Here is a 16,667-nt window from a genome sequence, read left to right on the forward strand (position 1 = left end):
AAGAGCTTTCTCAAATCAGACTGGTCTCCTTTCAGCCTGCCTGGCGTCAAAACTATCCCAGAGTCGATTTTTCTCAGACCCAATGCTGCCCCTCTTTTATCCTTCCAGAGAATAGGCAGGTAAGAACTCAATGGGGCATGGGGAAATACTTCCAGCAATGAACTTGCTCCTCTTAGAATTCCTAAGGTGTAAACTCCCTATAAAGGCCTGAATCAAAGTCTGAGCCAGAGAGCTGTCAAGTCAACCTGAGTTCTCACCTTGTCACTGTCCAGACAACCTGAGTTCTCACCTGGTAATCCTAACACGTCCTTTATTATATTTTTGCTTTGTTAACTATTTCCCAATTATATTCTTTCTGGTTCTGGCTGTACTCAGAAGTGTTGTTGACCATATGTTTAACACCTTCATTCTAGCCAACTGCAGCTAGGTCAAGGAAAAATCAACATTGTCTTTTTTCCTTTTGATTTCTCTGCTCACTGTTTTCCATGACCTAGCCAATAGTATGTGATTCAGGGGCTTTTGATGGTTCTGTAAAGAAAGGCAAAAAAAATTAAAATTTAAAATTTAAATTAAAACTTAAATTTTAAAAGAATGATCACCAGCCTTGAAATGTCACTACTGACCTTTATAACAAAGTAAGGGATTGGGGAATAAGCATCAGTTGTAAAGACTTTTTTTGGGGGGAGGGGGGTCAACAAGATTAGGTCAATATGGTTGTTTTGTGTTTTAGAATAACAGGAAGTGTTTGATTAAAAGAAGCCTGTTGCAAAGTTTGTATTTTTAACGTAACATTTAGTTGGTAATTCTTTTAAATTAAGTTTTAGTTTCTCTGGTTTGATGGATAAAAACAATGTGTCTTATGATTGACTATTCAATAAATGTTTGCCTTAAATAAAAAATGTCCATTTTTCATACACTGATGAAATGCATGCACATGATTAGTTGGGAAGAATAGCTCAGTTACATTAAAGGTTAGGTAAGCTTTTGTGATCTAATCTGGGAGTCTAATCACCTGTGACAGTAACAGCATTTTTAAATGGGTGGGGGAACCATTTAACTTCCTTGCCTCCAGAGCAACAAAAGGCTTAGCCTGAGAGGAGTTATTAGAAGTTTTGATAGAATTCTTTTTGCTCTGTGGAAGAATGCCTTTCTGACTTAGAGGTCACAGCTGATTACCTTGATAAATGCTAAGGCAGAAGAGAATGCCCTGTTTAAACTTTAGGAACTGTATCCTTTTTATCCATTTATATCAGTAAAGCAATTTTAAAATTGCATTTTTTGGTCCATGTTGGTCTCATTGCATTTTAACCTGAATCTTTGGATTGGCCTCATTAGACCTTTCCCACAGTATCACCATTTAGAGCACTGCTTCGATGTGGAAAAGGGTTCTAACCTTCAAATGATTGAATCAAAGAACTTGCATTGTGCTTGTGGTCCTTTAGCAGGATTGGCTGTGCTTTCAGTGATGCAAGCAGTGATGAGGATTTGGATTAGGTGAGTACCTATCATCATTTCTCCCAAAGAGGTAACTGAAAAGGATTTAGGTATTCTAGGTATGATCAGAAACTTTTAAAATCCCAATCCCAGCTCATCTACTTCTCTTTCCCTTTAATGATGAAATTTATTCTCTTGCTCCTATTTCTTGGTTCAGGACCCTCAAGGGTAAACAAATCCTGCACTTGGCTTATAGCAGAAACTCAACCTGGAGTCTGAGTTTGCTTTAAAATAACATCTTGATAACTATTTCAATAGAAATAATTTCTTTTGTAATCCTATGTATTTTATTTTATGTTTTTAAAAACAGTCTGTGATTTACCAGATTGGCAAAAGGGTACATGAAACATCAAAGGTGAAGATCCTCTGCTTTAAAGATATTTAAATCATACAGATATCTAGGCTGGTTTGGGTTGAGATCAACCTGTGAATCTCCAGGACTTTAGCTGAGTTCAGCCTGGGCTGAGACAAAGAGGTGGAGGGAGAAGGAGTTAGGACCCAGGAAAAAGCAAGGATGGGAAGTAAACTGATAAGAACAATATCCATTTTTACTCTCTCTCTCTTTTTTAATAATAAATGTTAAAGCAGGAAACATAGTGGTTGGAAATTAAGTCAGCAGTTTCTCTGACTGATGTTAAAACTATGCTTAGGAATAAACAGATTTCATCTGGCTGGGGTTAGTTTATTGTGACTTTAAAAACAAACAACAACCCCAAAACAGCTACCAAGTCACTGGTACCTCTAATTCCATTTTCCAATAATAACAATAGCTCACATTTTTAGTGCCTATTTTGTGCCAGGTACTGTGTAAAGCTCTTTACAACTATTATTTTATTTGATACTCACAACAATACTAGGAAGAAGGTGCTAATTTTTTTCCTATTTTACAGTTGAGGAAACTGAGGCAAAATTTAAGTAACTTACTCAGGGTTACAAAATTAGGACTTGATTTGAAGTCAAACCTGATTCCACCTTGGTGCTCTAACCACTGTGCAACCTACAGCTTCATTGTATCTGATAAAACAACTTTTATCGCTTATTTATCTCTTATAAAGCTACTTTTCAACTTGAATTGCCACTGTTCTACTTTTTAAACTCAGAGCATCCCAAACTCCCCTTTATGAAGTTGATAAGAACCACTATCTCTTGCCAACAGCCCCTGGCCAATGGGCATTGAAGCGTGCCTAGGAAGCATCCTGTCACTACTCTGTTGTGGAGTTGTTTCCAAGTGATGGGAGAAATCAGAGTGAAGTGGGGGAGGGCAGGAGTTGTTGGAAATAAATCTCTAATATTTTCCTCATGTTTGTGGTATAGCTGCTGCTCACTGGCAGGAAAGAAAGGGGAGGCTCTGAATGGGGTTTTTATTTTTCCAATGAGTGTTGCATGGGGAAAAAGCTCATGTTCCCAGCTTCTCTGGGTGAGAGCCCTGAGAATAATATTCAAAGCCTCATGATGAGTGGAGGGGTATGTGGCTTTTCCCTTGCCCATGTCCTGAGAAAGACTCTTTATCTACCCCAACTATGATCCTTTAGCCCTATCCTGAGCCATTCTTGCTTTGGGCTATGCCTTGTGGTGATGAAGGGGTGTTAGATCCATTTCTTTCCAGTGGGCTGAAGAATGCTGGGTAGGTTCCAGAGAAATACTCAGGGAGCAAGCATCTGTCCTTCCCCCACCCAGATTACCATCCTTGCTCCAACTAAAGATCTAGGACTAGGCATAAAAGGCAACTCCTTATAATGGAAAAAACCACCAGATTAGAAACCAGGAGACTAGGGTTCTAGCTCAAGTTCCATCACCAAACAGAAATATGATCTTAATTGTATAAATATGTATGCATATATTGAATTTAACATATATTTCTGCTATGTTCAACATATATTGGACTACTTGCCATCTAGGGGAGGGGATGTGGGAAAGGGGGAACAATTGGAACACAAGGTTTTGCAAGGGCTAATGTTGAAGAATTGTCCATGCATATGTTTTGAAAAATCAAAAGCTTTAAAAAAGAAAAAAAGAAAAACTATCTTTGCATGTATTTTGAAAAATAAAAAGCATTATAAAAAAGAAATATGATCTTAAGTGAGCCATGTTAATCTCTCAGGGCCTCAGTTTTTTCATTTATAAAATGATGAGATTGATTCTTAGTAAAGTTCTTTATGTCTCTAAGTCTTACTCTCCTAGGAAATGCAATGTTCATAGGATTATAGTTTTACAGTAGGAAGGGACCACTGAGTCTGTATCCAGACTTTTTTTTTTTGAGGAAATTGAGGCATAGGGAAGTTAAAGTTTTGTTCAGGATCATGACAATTGACTAATATGGAATTTGAATCCAGATTCCTATCCATTATACTATAAAGATTCTTAATATTTTTATTTTTTTTCAAATTACGTATTAAAACAATAACATTTATTTAAAATTTTTTGAGTTCAAAATTCTTCCTCTCTCCCCCTTCCTCTAAGACAGCAAGCAATTACACATGCAGTTATATAAAATGTATTTCCATATTAGTTATGTTGTAAAAGAAAACAGACCCAAAGGGGGAAAACCCACATCAAAAATAGTATGCGTAAAATATGCATTCAAACTCCATCAATTGTTTCTCTGGACGTGGATAGCATTTTTCATCAGAGCCCCTTGGAATTTTCTTGGATCTTTGTATTGCTGAGAACAGTTAAAGCATTCATAATTGATCATTATACAGTACTGCTGTTACAGAATACAATATTCTCTTGGTTCTACTCACTTCACTTTGCATAAATTCATATAAATCTTTCTAGTTTTTTCTGAAATTTGCCTGTTCATCTTTTCTTATAGCACAATACATATACCACAATTTGTTCAGCCATTCCCCAATTGATGAGCATCCCCTCAATTTCAATTCTTATAATGTCTTTTAATGTGTGTGTTATAATCGAGCCATGTAGAAGGAAAATTCATGGGAATCTTGACATAATAGAGGGTGTTAAGTTTGAGTCGGGGTCTTGAGGGTAATGAATAAAAAAAAATTGCCCAGGCAGTTCTCCAAAATTAAAAGTCTGTGCAATCACCAATATGTATTAGTAAGAGGGACAAGGTTTCCTCATTAAGAGTTCCTTACAACTAATGAAGTCACAGTTCTGGTTGAATAAAAAACCCAACATATTCTAGTGTCACTGGGACTACACAGATATGAAATGATCCCTGACCTGTAGGAGTTTATAGTCTGGGAATGGGAAGAGTAATGATTTATATGTAGCCTATATAAGTTTTAAGGAGTTTTTATTCCAAGTCTCATTAACACTGGCAATTCAAACAACACTTCCATCTCCTTCTCAAGATTTTAAGTGTACATATAAAGGATTCACTTCCAAATGCTACATTGTCTTTAGATGTAATTTTTTAAAAATGCAGGGATACAGTATCTTGCCTATCATTTATGGGCTGTGCTATAGTTCACCCTTCTAAGTCATATTCCTCACCCTGACTCATTATTGTTTGGTCTTTTTCAGTTGTGTCTGACTCTTCATGGTCATATCTATTGAAGACCAATATACAATATCTATGGATGTTCCAATCCTTTTAGAATCAAGAAGCAAGTCTCTGGTGTTTCCCAGATGAGTGATTGGTGATGTATGTATGTATGAAGCCCTGCTTGGTACATATAAGTTTATAAAAAATAAAGAAGGATAATGCCTTGGATGGAGAACTCTTTGCTAAATACTTTCAAGTCCAAGCTTTGGAGGAGCTCAGGAGATGAAGACCTTACCTTAGTCTTTTTTTCTGACATCTATACCAGACACAACCTTATAATCCACTTCCATTTGAAAGATGAAGATGCTAGTATGCAGCATGGGCTCCAACTTGCCTTGAGGCTCCAGAGTAAATCTGAGATGAGAAAAGAACTCTTGTGTTCATTCTTCTTCAAGTGGTTTTTCTATTTCCTCCAGTCCTCCAGAGCTTCCTATCTGCTCCCTTAGCAAGGAATTTTCCTTCTCAGAAAAGGTGGGGTACTTTAATTGAAGCCAAGCAATTGATAATCCCTTCACAGCTCCCCAAGGTAAGCACTCAAGTCCTTCTCCTTCTTGCTCACCCTATTAATACCTGATTTCTATTCTGGGGATGGGCAGGCATATTGGCCCCTTGATAGCTTATTATGGCCCTCAGTAACTGAACATTATTTGCTAATTCTTTGGTGCCTCACTTTCCTTATTTGCCAAACAGGGATAAAACTCCCTGTTCTGCTGATCTTGCCAGGTTCTGGTGGAAATCAAGTAAAGATTTCAGTATGGAACATAGAACCTTCTGGGTGTTTCCAGTATCCTTGAGATAGAGCCTCAGGAAAGCTCATCACTCTCCTGCCTGCCCAGTGATGCTTTTAGACTTTACTTACAACTGAATAAATAATGCCCTGGAAATGAGAATTTTCTTGTTCTGAGTTTGCTTCCTTGTAATTTATTTATTTGTACTTGTCCTACATATGGCTGTAGCTTTATTATCATTCTTCTCCCCCAAGGTAGCAGAAAAAGGGGTCTGTTCTTTTCATTTTACTCTTTCCCCTGCTGCTCACCTATTACTTCTGAACCCTGTCCCACTCTCTCCTTCCTCCTATCCTTCTGAATTTTGTGTAAATGATTTTTTCCTGATTGATCCTTATCAAGCCCAACTCACTCTGTTCCCCCTTCCTTTCCTGAATTCTTCCATCATTCATAGCACTTGCACCTATAATTTACACTATGTTTTTGCTCTCTTGAAAACATGGTTTTCTCCCCCTTCCCCCCAATTAGTTTATTTTCTCAACTCTCATATTGTCAAGGACAAAACTATGGATCCTATTCCTTTCTTCTTCTATCCCTTTCACTTCTATCTTTCCCTCCCTCTTCCTCTCTCTTTCTTCTTTCCTTTCTTTCCTTCTCTTCTTTTCCTTTCCTTCCTTCCATTATTAAGCACATTGAATTTTAAATCCATCTTGAACCCAAAGTCTTTGCTTGAGCTCAGTTCCCCATTTTTATAATGCTGTCCAACTAGTTGAATAGTTAATAGTTATTTCCAATTCCATCTGCAGATCCCAGAAGGCTGAGGATGTGCATCAAATATCTAAAGAACCCAATGTCTAATTTATTAATTATGTTTTATACCCAGGTTTTTTCCAAAAGGGATCTAAGGAAGCTCATAAAATTACATACAGGATAACAGAGATTAATGAAAATAGAAGCAGAACAAAACTAATTAAAAGGACCAGAAAAAAATAGATGTTGCCAGGGATTCAAGATGAGTTAATTACTGCAGTTGGATCCTGTTTACCTATTATAGATCTGTTATAATTAGATTTATTTCTTGAACCCTATTGCATACCAAAGTCATCTTCTTAACTACTCTCTTTGGTCCCTCATCTTCCTCTCCTCCCTCCCCAACTTCTCTTTCTAACATAATCTTTCTGCTTCTTTTTCATATTTACCCTTTCCATATATCCTGCTTTTGTCTCTGTGCCTTTGCCCTACTAGTTCTATCGTACCTATGTGAAACCCATCCATTCTTCAATCTTCAATTTACAATCTATTTTCTTCATGAAGCTGTCCCTGCTCCCAGTGATCTGTTCCTTTCCTGAATTCTTATTTCTTCATTCTTATTGAAATGTCTCAGCTAATGAATAGGGTGCATTCTCAGGACACTATCTTTGTCAGAATGTTCACTGTCAGGCTAAGACTCAAGATAGAATGCACAGGAATGCTTCCCAGGATGCTTGAAGAAGGGTATGGTATCAAACAAACAACTTAAATATATTGAATGTGCTGACAAATATAAAATAAGCATCTGAAGGCCTTGTAACAGAAGGAGATAAGCAGGGAATTCTTTCCATGTTTAATTTTATTTTCTTAATTTCTACCTAGAATCAGTTAGGTAGAGATAAGTGGAAAGAGTGAGGGAATCAGGAAGAACTGTTCAAATTTGATCCTAAATATTTACTAGCTCTATGATCCTGGGCCAGTTGCTTAACCACTATCTGCCTCTGTTTTCTCAACTATAAAATGGAGATAATAATAGTACCTATTGAAGAAATTAAAGCCATCTATAATCAAATGAAAAAATGCTCTAAATCATTATTGATTAGAGAAATGCAAATTAAAACAACTCTGACGTATCACCTCATACCTCTTAGATTGTCTAAGATGATAGGAAAATATAACGATAAATGTTGGAGGGGATGTGGCAAAACTGGGACATAATGCATTGTTGGTGGAGTTGTGAACTGATTCAACCATTTTGGAGAGTAATTTGGGACTATACCCAAAGGGTTATAAAATTGTGCATACCCTTTGATCAAGAAGTGTCACTACTGGGTATGTATTGCAAAGGAATCATAAAAGAGGGAAAAGGACCCACATGTGCAAAAATGTTTGTAGCACTTCTTTTTGTGGTAACAAAGAATTGGAAAATGAGTAGATGCCCAACAATTGGGGAGTAGTTGAATAAGTATACAAAAGTAATAGAATATTATTGTTCTATAAAAATGATAAACAAGCAGATTTTAAAAAGACCTGGGAAGATTTATATGAACTGATGCTGAGTGAAACAAGCAGAACCAGAAATACATTGTACAGAATAATAGCAAGATTGTGTGATGATCAACTATGACAGACTTGATTCTTTTCAATGATTCAGTGATCCAAGACAATCCAAATAAATTTTGAAGGTAAAATGCTATCTGCATCCAGAGAGAATTATGGAGATTGAATGTATTTCAACACATGCTATGTTCACTTTTTCACTTTTTCCTTCTGTTTTCTTTTGTTTTGTTTTGTGGTTTTTTTCCCCTTTTATGATTTTTCTCTCCCAACATGATTCATAAAGAAATATGTAAAAAAATGGATTGTACATGTATAGTCAAAAAATTAAAAAAAAATTTAAAAATAGAACCTACCTCCCAGGGTTGTGAGGTTCAAAGAAAATAATATTTGTAAAAATCAATCACTCAATAAACATTTATTAAGTGCCCTCATGTGCCAAGTACTCTGTTAAGTGCTAGGAGTCCAAAAAGAGGCAAAAGGATCCCTGCCCACAAATAGCTTTCAATCTAATGGCGAAGGAAACATGCAAGCAAATATAGACAAAGCAATTATATACAAGAGAAATAGAAAATAATCAACAGAGAGAAGGCACTGTAATTAAGAGAAATTGAGGGAGGCTTCCTAGAAGATGGGATTTTAGTTGGAAGTCAGAAAGTTCAGCAATTGGAGCAGAGGAGGGAGAGCATCCTAGACATGATGGATAGCCAGAGAAAATGTCCAGAACTGAGAAATGGAATGTCTTGTTCACAGAACAGCTGAGAGAGCAGTGTTAACTGGATTGAAAGAGTAATGTAAGGGAAGAAGGTGTAAGACTAGAAAGATAGAGAGGATTAAATTATGAAGGACTTGAATATCAAATAGAACATTTTGTATTTGTTCCTGGAGGCAACAGAGTGCCACTGGAATTTACTGAGTAATGTGTGTGTGTGTGTGTGTGTGTGTGTGTGTGTGTGTGTGTGTGTGTGTGTGTTTGTGATAGAGAGAGACAGAGAAGAAGAAGAAAGAGAGACAGAGACAGAGAAAGACAGAGAGGGAGACAGAGAGAGGCATGGTCAGACTTACATTTTAGAAATATCACTTTAGTAGCTGAGTGGAAGGTGGATTAGAGTGGAGAAAGATTTAAGATAGACTCATCAGTAGACTATTACAGTAAACAAGATAGGATGTGATGAGGGTCTAAACCAGAGTGGTGTTAATGTCAGAGGAGAAACAAGAGCTTATTTTAGAGATGTTGCAAAGATGAAATTGCCTTGGCAACAACTTGGATATAGCAGGGTGAGAAATAGTGAGGAATCCAGGATGACTCCTAGGTTGTGAGCCTGAGAATGGGAAAATGGTGTTGCCCTGTATAGTAACAAGGAAGGTAAGACACAGGAAGGTTAAGAGGGAAAGATGAGTTTTGTTTTGGCCATATCAGGTTTAAGATGTTTACTAGATATCCATTTTGAGATGTCTGAAAGATAATTGGAAATATGAGAGTGGAGGTCAGCAGAGAATCTGGGATAGGAAAAGTAGATTTGAAGATCAATAGCATGGAGATGGTAATTCAATCCATGGGACCTGATGAGATCACTAAGTGATGGGATCTCCATGCTTAGAGGGAGAAAAGAAAAGAATTCAGGATAGAACCCTAAGGGACATCTACTTTTAGAAGGCATAGTCTGGAAGGGGATCCAACAAAGAAGTCAGAAAAGGTCCTTAATAAATGTTTCCTTCCTTTTCCCTTGATTCTGTCTTATATCAAGACCATTCTGAATCCCAATTCTGTCAACTAACACTCAGCGATTACTTTTAGTTCTGTATTCTCTCACATTTAAAAGGCATATCTTCTACATGTTAAAAACATTCAATAGAAGAAAGTTGAGGACAAAGTCCTGTGGTACTAGAAACCTCCCCTACAAGTTAACATTAATCTATTAGTCAATACTCTTTTGGGGTAATTGTTCAATCAACCACAAGTCCATAACTTTATTATCCAACCTAATTTTCTCTATCTTGGCTACAGGAAGGTCATGAGAGACTGTTAACTGTCCTAATGAAATCCAATTAGCCTCTGAATATGGTATTTTCTTTATTAGTCTAGTAACCAAATATGGAAAAAAATTGATGGTATTTAGGCATATCTTGTTTATTAATGAACTCATTTTGTCTCCTTGTAATTAATTCTTTCTTTTCTAAGTCTCCCAGACTCTCTGTTTAATAATTCATTCTAGAGTTTTTGCCAAGAAGGGAAAATACAAATTTTCCTGATCTCCAGTTCTATGGAATTTATGTTTTTCTTCTTTTGATAATTGGCATAGGATTTGCCCATTTCCAATCTTTAATTTCTTAAATATGATCCATGGTTTTGCAATTACTTCGAGAGTTAATTCTTTTGGTACAGAGACATGAATTTATTAAAAAGATGGTTATATTCTCTTTTGTAATCTCTTATTCTATCCTGAGTTTTAATTCCTTGTTAATGATTTTCATTCAGTTACATGAAGTTTATTCATAAAAGGTATTAAGACCTTCCTTGAGGACCTGGTTGACTCAAAAGACCAAAGGCTCAGACTGTTGACATAATTTCCTCATTTCTTGAGTACAAAAGAAATTCTCAGAGCTCCAGAGGAACCTTGAAGCTAGGCTGATGGATCATAAGGATGATGATGATGATAGTAGATTCAGGCAAGCTTCATGCAGCTAAATCAACTTAAGATAGCCTTTAGTCCTTGTTGAATATCCTTCTCCTGCTATGGATAAATAAATTTATTTTTGTTAACTGTTGGATAACCCACTAGTGTTTTATTTTGTTCCATCATTAAATATAAACTGTCATAACCAGGTCCTACCCATAACATTTCTAAAATTGAATTTAGAATTATGCACAATCCTCAGCATTAGCCTTTTAAGAACTGATCTTACAATCTTGTATGATTTTGTTTAAGTTTGTTGACTGACAAAAAGAGATTCATACAATTAGGATTACCCTAGGTTTATGGCTTGAACTCTTTCCCTCTAATCTTAAGGTTAGTGTTACCTCTTTTTTTCTATTTCCTTTGTATCATTTCCCCTTCAATATTGACCTAATTTTAACTAAATTTCACCCGAGACAAAATTCTTCCTAAAGAGACATCAAGGGTTTGAAGTAGTTGAGCTAGGGAGGGCCAAGAGCCACAATGTATGATTTGGAACCTACACTGCTTACAGACAGTTTTGGACCAGGGTTATGAAGATGAGATTTCCCACTCCAGGCTTTTGCTTCCCCCTCATGTTTCCCCAGGACGGAGTTTAAGAGGAATATCAATTGCACCTTTTTGTTTTGGATTTGTAATGGACTCTGTTAGGGTTGGTATGGCCATTTAAAAATTAGATCTTTACATTTTATAAAGTGGTTTCTTTACCGACAGCTACACTTATATACTCACTTAAACTCACGGATCTGTTATCTTTCATGTGATATTTCCTCCCAACATGTAGATTATGACATATCCATTTGTTCTTTTAATTCCTATACTTCACACAGAGTTTACTCAACTTCATCACTTTCTCTATATGTCATGAGAATCAATCAGTTAACATTTAATAAGTGCCAGCTCTTTCCTGGTAGTTAGATGGCATCATGGATAGAGTACTGGACTGAGTCAGAAAGATTTTCTCTTTCTGAGTTCAAATTTGGCCACAGATACATACTATCTGTGTGATTCTGGACAAGTCACTTAAACACGTTTGCCTCAGTTTTCTCCTCTGTTAAATGAATTAGAAAGGAAATGACAAACCTCTCCAGTGCCAAGAGTATCCTAAAGAGAGTTATGAAGAATTGAATGTGACTGAAAATGACTGAACAAAATAGCTATGTTCTAGGCATAGTAGACAATTTGTATTGTGCTTTGGTTATCGCTTTTTCTTGCAACATTTTTCTAGTATACAATCTTTTTGGCTCCCATGTTTCTTTGATGATGTCCTAGACTTCTTTTTCCTCATCCCTTTCACATGATCCTTCCCCTTCTCTTTGGATGAAAGACATTTTCATTTCTTAAAAGATTGTGGTGTTCTACAACTCAAAGCCATCCAAGCACACTAGAAAAGTTTTAGTGTTAGAAAGATTGATCTTTATTTTAGAAAGATCTTTGGAGTTACTAGAATAACTTTGCAATTTCCCCAAACAAATCCAACGTGCTTTCTTTTTCCTATTTAATTATGGATCCAATTTGTAATTGCAACATGTGTCTAAGATAGCTATACTGATGAATGAGCTCTATAGGTTTATTCATTTACCTTATGCCTTTTTATCTCAACAAAAGGGACTCTATCTGCTTTGATTTTTTTTTTTACTGTGTAAATAGTTTAGCCAAACTCTTTTGAGTGGTTATTGATTTCATTTTGAAGTCTCTACCATGTTCTAGAACTTGATGTAATTGGCATGGTACCATCTCAAAACAGAAACATCTGGACAATCTCATCATCTATAGAGAGCACCTCTTTGACACAGATTGAGTCAAAGACTTTTATTGAGTATTCATCTATTTCTATTTTAAGCCTTGATAAATATTAATAAGAAGGTAATTAAATAAGGTTATCTCTGTTATATTTTTTAAAGAATTTTGAATAATTTTAACATGCGTATGAGAGACACTTTATTGGAAGAAGGTCTTTCAGATATAATTTTGGATTATTGAATCAATTTTTTAAAAAACAGTCAACAAACAAGGAATCTTGTGTTGTCTATCTCTTTTAGTCAATTGTGTAATGATAAAGACATAGCTTATGTGGAATGTCATTCTTAGAAGGCTGCTTTCCCCCCCAATAATATCCTGATCAAGATGCTTTTAATGAATGTATAGATTATTTGAAAGTAGACATATGTTGATAATTTTATTCTCTTGGTTGTCTTCTTTTGGTAGTAATAAGATCTAAGGTTTTTGTTCTTCATGTCTCTGGTATTTTTCCCTCCTTCATATGCCTCAAGAATCAATCTCTCAATGCCCTCCTCACACAATATTGTTCTTTATAGCACAGATTTCTTCTTTGTTTATTTGTTCTAGTCCAGCTGCTTACTCCATCGTTTTATTTCATCACTTTCCTGGACTTCATTTTCAGAAACTCATTATTCTGTTCAGAAATTCATTCCTCTTTAGTGTTTTCTGCCTTTAGGTTTCCTCCCTCTGGTTGGAGATGGTAGAGGACATATATTGGATAGTTCCTACCAGGTTCTATACAATTGAAGAAGGACCTTCAGTGAATTCTCCTCCTTGTTTCCCACCTGCTACTTTCCTGGACTTCATCATCTCCAGAAATTCACCATTCTACAATCTTTGAAATCTTTGATTGAAAATATTGGCCTCCTTTCAGTTTGGTCTTTGAATATTTTCAATATATTTTTGCTATGATGGATCTTTACCAAGTTTTTTTTTGGTGAATTTGTTTATTTTTACAAAGATTTATTATTTTACATCCCAATGTTCCACCTCCTCAACAAAATTCCCTTGAGAACAAAGATTCATAGTCCAGGAAAACAATTTCCCACATTGCCCATATCCAAATATGCACATCTTATTTAGATTTTTAAGCCCATCAACTCTCTGTCAGGAAGTAGGTAACATGAATCATCTTTATCCCTTTGGACTTAAAATTCATCATTGCATTGAACAGAGATGTAAAGATCTTTAAACATATTTTTCTTGATAATGTTGTCACTGTGTAAATTGCTTCCATTTTGCTCACTTTGTTCTGTATCAAAAGTTCATAGAAGTCATCCTAGTTTCCTCTGAAATGGTTTCATCAGTTCTTATAATACAATGGTATTCCATTATATTCATCTATCATAATTTGTTTAGTCTTTCTTTAATAGGAGGATAGTGTCTTAGTTTCCAGTTTGGAAGCTACTACAAAAAGGGTTACTTAAGTATTTTGGTACACATTGATATTTTCCCTCTTTATTTCACCATGTTTCTTCAAATTAGTTTTGCCCTCTGTTGCTTTTATGTTTTATGAGATGATACTGCATATAATGTTCTATCATCCTTCTCCATAAGACTTTACAAAAAGTAATATTTATCAGATTTTTTTGCAATCTTGGGGTGGGGGTAGGTAAGGGAGAGAAGGAGAAAAAAGAATTTGGAACTCAAAACCTTAAAAAAATGTTTAAAATTACATGTGATTGGAAAAATCACATACTATTAAAATAAAATTTAAAAAGAGAAAATGAATAGAGAAAAAAAAGACTTTACAAAAGAATCTATATTCTAAATAATGTTGCCCTTGGCTGTCACTTCTCTTCTCTTTGGAAAGGAAGTTAAGTTTTAGCTGAGTTAGGCAGTTTTTAGGTTTTTGGCATTTCCCTGTTGTGGTAATTGATTTATATCAAGTAAATCTGTTTGAAATGATTAAAATCAACAATCTGATGTCCTGACAACAATTAATGATCAATTAGATATTAATTAAAATTAAGTAATACAATTTACACATCAAAACAGAATACATCATTTTTATTTCCCAACCTGCTTTTTCCTCCAAACTTTCTTGCTTCTGTTGAGGAACTCATTATCCTTCTGGTCATAATCTCTGAGTCATCTTTGAATCTTTCTCTCATACTGTTCTTTACATATCCAATTACTTGCCAAGTGTTGTTGATTCTCCTCATGTAAGAGCTCTTGTATCTATTTATTGCTCTGCATTTATATAATTTGGGTCCTAATAACATCTCAACTGGACTACTGAATTTGCTTTTTAACTGCTCTCACTGTCTCCAGTTTCCCTTTATTCGAAAATGTATTTCATATCATTACCAAAGTAATCTTCCTAAGAAGGAAATCTGACCATATTTCTACCTTGTCAAGTCAAATCCAAACAATAAGCATTTATTAAGGATATGTGCCAAGCACTATGCTAAGATCTAGGGATCCAAAGAAAGGCAAAAATACTCTGCTCAAAAACTTCAGTAACAAGACATACAAACTTAATCCTTAGCAGTTATATTTAAGGAACTGTGTCAGAAGAAGTTCACGTTTTCCTTTAAGGAGGCAGATAACAATTGTTCTTCAGGTCATCACTGATTTACTTTGAAGCATAAAAGACTCAGCCCATGAGGAATTGGGAAATGTAGCTTAGTTGAAGTTGAAAATTTTAGCTGAGTGGAATTCTCATATTTTTTTAACCCTAGAAATTGTATTTTTTTAATCCTTTGTTATTTAAGTAATTTTATTATATTTTATGGTCCACAAGAGTCTCAGTTCATTCTAACCCTGAGCCTGAATCATTGGATTACCCTTAGTTAGACCTAAGTCACTATATGACTATAGAAAAATACCATCTATTATTTATTATAATTAATATTTTTAAAATAATAAATATTAATAACAATTATTATGTCTTTCACAATTACTTTGATTTAATATAATATACATTACTCTGCTTTATTTTCTCTCTTCATTTCAACTACATGGGTTTTGTGATATTATCTGATCTCATCCTGCCTTTTGCCACCTCTGGGCATTTTGTACAGTCTATCACCTAAGTACTTCTTCCACATCTCACCTGGTGAAATCCTGCTCTCCCTTCAAGACCCAGATAAGAAGCATACTCTCTCTACTTCATCTCCTTCCCCCATAACAAAATGTAAGTACTTTTATAAGTTTTTTAGGGGAGAGAATGTTCCATTTTTGACTTTGTACCATCTCTCTTTTTCCATCTTAGCACAGTGCTCTGCACATAACTACTTAAACATTTTCTGGATGTTACATTGAATTGATCATTCTACCTGATTGACCAACCCTCCTCTTAATTCTCCATATTTCTCTCAGAAAACGTTTTGCTGATTCAGAAAAAAGGGGCTAGCAGGTTTGCAGCTGGGGAGAAGTTCCAGGGGCTGGGGCTGGGATTGTAAAGCTGCAGCACTGCTCTCCTGGGGCTTGTCAATTTGTAATTTAATTACATAAAAAGCATGTGGAAAAATTTTAACTCATTAGAATGGCTTCAAAATGGCTTCTGGAAATTCTCTGACTACTTAAGAGCCTGCATTCTCAATTGAATAGCTTCCAGGCTGAGGGAGTGAAGTCCAGGTGGAGCTAGAAAAGAAAGTCCCAGAGGCAGACAGATAGCTTGGTAGAGTAGCAACATCAAGGAACTGGGGAAACCGAAAATGTATGTTAAAGCTCTGGCTTTATCACTTCCTATCCATGCAACTTGAGCAAGCTACTTAAGTCATCTGAGTCAATTTCTTCGTTCATCAAGTGAGATTGCTATAGAGAACAAATGAAATAAAGCACTTTGTAAACTAAAAAGTGCTATATATATTTGAATTACTATTATTTCTCAGTTCACTTTTGAGGGGAAGGGAAGCAAACTTTTTTTTGTTATTGTTGAGTCTGATATTTTATGATACCATTTGAGGTTTTCTTGGCAAAGATAGTGGAGTGGTTTGCTATTTCCTTCTCCAGATCATTTTACAGATGAGAAGGCTGAAATAAATTGGAAGTGACTTGCCCAGCTAGTATCTGAAGCTAGATTTGAACTCAGAAAGATGAGTGTTCCCTGATTCCAAACCCAGTATCCACTGCACCACCTAGATATCCTTATGCTTTTATTAAGCACCTACTGTGTACTTTGTTAAACTTTATGAATATCATCTCATTGGATCTTCACAACAA

At 35.5% G+C, this 16,667-nt stretch overlaps 1 long non-coding RNA gene across 1 annotated transcript in view; it reads left to right on the plus strand.

The window, feature by feature from the left end:
* The first annotated feature begins 1,110 nt into the window (after window positions 1-1,110).
* LOC141562392 (uncharacterized) overlaps window positions 1,111-16,667 on the plus strand; it is a 52,808-nt gene continuing 37,251 nt past the window's right edge. The window contains exons 1-2 of the long non-coding RNA XR_012488198.1: window positions 1,111-1,494; window positions 4,984-5,531. This is a non-coding gene — a long non-coding RNA (uncharacterized LOC141562392). The remainder of the gene's footprint in view (window positions 1,495-4,983; window positions 5,532-16,667) is intronic.

This window comes from Sminthopsis crassicaudata, chromosome 3 (assembly GCF_048593235.1).
Source record: "Sminthopsis crassicaudata isolate SCR6 chromosome 3, ASM4859323v1, whole genome shotgun sequence".
NCBI classification, from domain to species: domain Eukaryota; kingdom Metazoa; phylum Chordata; class Mammalia; order Dasyuromorphia; family Dasyuridae; genus Sminthopsis; species Sminthopsis crassicaudata.